Here is a 4732-nt window from a genome sequence, read left to right as displayed (position 1 = left end):
CATTCTCTGGCTAGAGAGGAATAAGGCAAATCCTCCCATCCTGGAATAGCCATTTCTCCCTCTAAAGCCCCACTGCTTCCAAATAGAGGCCTGACATTTTGTGATCCCATCCTCATCGCCAAATGTATCAGCAATGCCATATTCACAATGCCTATGGAGATTACAAATATGCTGATATAATTATCCATCACAAAATACATCATGCTTGCCATATGGGGGAATAAACTAGAAGATTTATTAAGATACCAAAAGACTGAGTCCCAAAACCAGAAAGTGAAAGCCATTAGAGTAGTTATGACATTGGCACAGGTAGATAAAGTAGAAAGCACCCACATTTTCAAGCCTTTAAAACAGAACAGGCTACCTCAAGCAAAGGTCCTCCTCTCCCCACTCAAAGCAACCACCCAGCATCCGGGAAGCACACTCCCAGCAGCTCCAGCCCCTGGCAGCCCTCAGCAGTAGTCCTTAGCAGAAATTCTGGGTAACTCAAAAAGGGCTTTGCGCTGCCGCTGCCTCTGCTGCTGCTGCCGCCGTCGCCACCACCGCCAGCCACCGAAGGAACTCTAGTTTGGCTTCTGCTTCCTCTTGCTCCACCCCTTCCTGCTACCTCAGCAAGTCCAATGGGGCATAGAAGATCTTTAAATCCCATAACCCTTACAGTCAGATATGACTGAAAAACAACATGGAAAAAAATTGATGTGCTTTTCTATACTGTATTTTCTCTAGTCATAGGCTGTTTATATTGTAGATATGTCACCTTTTGATTATTACCCAGACTCTTATCCTCCTCCTTTTCTGAACCTTCTTCCCTAACTATACATCTGCAGTCTTCTATCCCTGGAAGGCAGCATGGAATAGCGAAAATGATGATGAATTCAGCATCACAGGGATGCTTAGTCAATGCCCTATGCTGTTTCTCTGTGACTTTCCATTAAACAACATGAGAGGTGTTTTTGCTTTTCTCATTAATTGGCCCATCTGCTTCTTTTGTAAAGCCCCTTTAAGGGGGGAAACAGACCCAAAAAGGCAACATAATAAAAAAATATCTTTGAAAATTCAGCAATATATCCTAGAACCTTAAAGGTCATAAGCAATCTGAGGAAATCGGAAAAGAAGAAATCCCAATGCATAACCCAGTCACAGGTATCTACCCTGGAGAAACTCTGGCTCTTCTCAAAGTTTAATAAGATGGTAAAATATCTACTGTCAGCTAAATGATTATAATTTATTTTAAAGCAAAGCAATAACATAATTTTAAAGTATAAATTGCCTTGAGTTGCACTTCTGTAGAGTCAGAAATTTGAAGCTATAATCTAATTTTTTTGTTGTTCAAACAAAGATCAAGAACACTATCTCAGGGGTTCAGCATTTTTAAAGGTAAAAGAGAGAGTGCATGAATTTCTTTTACTGCACCTTCTTTGTGCTCTCATCACGGGGGGTTAGAGAGCTCTGAGGTTCCCCACAGTTATTGCCCAGTGTGTACCCAATTTACAAATAGCAGCCAGATCCAGGATGGAATGAGGGAAAGAAAATTCTGTTTCAACATCCTATTCATTTGTGATGGTCACACAGGGAACATGGTGGAAGGTTACTGGGCTGATACTGGGAGGAAGAAATAGATACAGGATACAAAACAACCTAGGCCTCAGTGCTACATAGGGCTTGTAATCTTTATGAAAACTTATATCGTGCATTTTTTGAAACAAGATGACCAGAGAAAGAATGAAAACAGAAGAGAAATAAAATATCCATAGATACCAAGTCAGCTGTGAATCAAAATTTAAGCCCCCTAGCCCAGCTGCAGTAACATGCCCTCAAAGGAGCTTTGCAATGTATGATATGAAAATATATATTTTTAAAAATTTTAATTAATTAATTTATGTTTAGTTTTCCTTCCCCAATCCATGTAAAAAGGGGACTCTAAACAAACTTTGGAGCTGCAGAACCCACAAAATGACATAGAGAAGCTAACCTCCCACTGAGGACAGCCCAGCAAGCATGCAGGAATCGGCCAGCACATCTCTCTGGGAGCTGAGCCCAGCCCCAGACAAGGCTTTAGCCCCAGGCCGGGCCTGACCAGCTGTCAGCAGGAGGGACTCCAAATCAGCAGCAGCTGTGGCCATTTCCAGATTTATCAACATACAGATGCAAAGGACAAAGTGAAAGATCAGTGCAGTTTGGACTTTGGGACCAGTAGCTGGGAGTGCATGCGATTTGGCCCCCAGGGTGAGAAGCCACTGAGATGCCAGCACAGCCAAGCAGCGCCACGTGGCAGATTCAGCTCCTGGCCAGCAGAGTGTAGTGGGACCAAGCAACGGTCTGAGGGGTAATAGCTCTGGCTTTAACCTTCTTGGATCTGGATTGCAGTCTACGGTATAGGTCCTAGGGTGTGTGTCCAGTTTGCCAGAGAGTGTGGAGACCTCAGAGAGGGCACCCATCTAATACCTCCGGCAGCTGAGAACACCCCAGCATTTGGGACAAAAGTTCCCCTGTCTGGTGGCACAGTCCTACTGTGGCAAAAAGCCCAGGGGTCAAGTGACTGAGGGGAGACATGACCAGGCAGAGAAAACAAAGCAGACAGAAGATTCCAAAATTAGACTCCTATTTTGGGGACAAAAAGGAGCAAAGCATGGAACAGGAGGAAGACAGTAAAGTCAGAACTCCTGCACCAAAAGCTTCAAAGGAAAATACAAGCTGCTTACATGCCATAGAGGACCTTAAGAAGCAGACAAGAGAAGTGGAGGAAAAATTGGGAAGAGAAATGAGAACAATGCAAAAAAATTATGAAATGAGAGTCAGCAGCCTGACTGAGGAAAATAACACCTTAAAAACAGACTGACTCAAAAGGCAAAAGAGGCTCAAAAAGGCAATGAGGAGAAGAATACCTGAAAAAGCTGAATTTGCCCGATGGAAAAAGAATCTCAAAAGCTCAATGAGGAGAATCATTGTTTCAGAATTAGATTGGAGCACATAGGAGCTAATGACTTGATGAGAAATCAAGATGTTGTTAAACAGATCCAAAAAAATGAAAGAATAGAAGGCAATGTGAAATATCTCATGGGAAAAACCACTGACCTGGAAAATAGATCCAGGAGAGATAATTTTAAAATTATTGAACTACCTGAAAGCCATGATCAAAGTAAGAACCTAGAAATCATCCTCCAAGAATTTCTCAAAGAAAACTGCCCTGATGTTTTAGTACCAGAGAGCAAAATAGAGGTTGAAAGAATCCCCTGATCACCTCCTGAAAAAGATCCCCAAAAGAAAACTCCTAGGAAGATTATAGCCAGGTTCTGGAATTCCCAGATTTAAGGAGAGAATATTACAAGCAGCCAGGAAGAAACAATTTGAATATTGTGGAAACACAATCAGGATAACCCAGGATCTGGCAACTTCTACACTGAGGGACCAATGTGCTTGGAATATGATATTCTTGAAGGCTAAGGAGCTGGGATTAAAACCAAGAGTCACCTACCCAGCAAAGCTGAGTATCATTTTTCAGGGGAAAATATGGTCATTCAGTGGAATAGAGGACTTTCAAGCATTCTTGCTCCAAAAAGCAGAGTTGAATAGAAAATTTGATATTCAGATCCAAGAAACAAGAGAGGCATGAGAAGGTAAACAAGGAAAAGAAATCGTAAGGAACTTACCAAAGTTGAACTATTAACATTCCTACATGGAAAAACAATAATTGTAACTGATGAAACTTTTCTCAGTAGTTGAAGGAAAAAAAAAATATATATATATATATATATACATATATATGAGGGTATATGGGTATATGAATACATGTGTGAATATGTGTATATATGGTTACAGGTATACATAGATAGAGGGCACATGACCAATTTAACAGGAAGGGATGATACATAAAAGATGAAATTAAGAGGTGAGAGAGGAATATAATGAGAGGAGATGGGGAGAGACATAATAGAGTAAATTATCTCATATAGAAGACGTAAGGGAAAATGGTTACAATGGAGGGGAAGAATAGGACGGCAAAAGGGAATGGGTCAACCTTATTCCCATTGAATTTGGCTTGAGGAGGGAATGAAATACACACTAACTATGGTATCTCACCCTCCAGGAGAGTAGGGGGGGAAGGGGATGAGATGGGGGATGATGGAAGGGAGGGCAGGGTGGGGGGAATGGAAGTTGGGAGCACCCACTTTTGAAAAGGGATGAGATCAAAGTAGAGAATAGAACAAGTGGGAGGTGGGATAGGAGGGAGGGAAGTATAGTCAGTCTTTTATAATATATCTTCTATGTTACTGTTTTGCATTAGCCACACATTTACAACCTATGCTGAACTGCTTATCTTCCCAGTAAGGGTGGGAGACAAGGGAGGAAGGGAATGAATATGGAATTCAAAGTTTTAAAATCAAATGCTCAAATATATATATATATACATATATGCTATTATTAATGCAATTTAAATGTAATTGGGAAATAAGATATACAGGCACTAGGGCATAGAGATCTACTGGAAAAGTCAAAAGGGATATGGGAGAAAATATGGGAGAGAGCAGATTGGAAGAGGGAATATCCTGTGGGACTGCTATTTTAGGGCGGTGGGTAGGGGAAAAACGGGGAGAAAATTTGTAACTCAAAATCTGGCGGAAATGAATGATGTAAATCAGAAGTTAATAAAGCATTTGAAAAAAAAAAGTATGTTTAGTTTACAACATTCAGTTCCAAAAAAATGCGAGTCCTAAATATTCTCTCCTTCCCT

Source organism: Petaurus breviceps, unplaced genomic scaffold (assembly GCF_028583685.1).
Source record: "Petaurus breviceps papuanus isolate PSGF00001 unplaced genomic scaffold, PetGlider_PUasm1.0 187, whole genome shotgun sequence".
NCBI classification, from domain to species: Eukaryota; Metazoa; Chordata; class Mammalia; order Diprotodontia; family Petauridae; genus Petaurus; species Petaurus breviceps.
Note: the sequence above shows the minus strand (reverse complement) of the source record.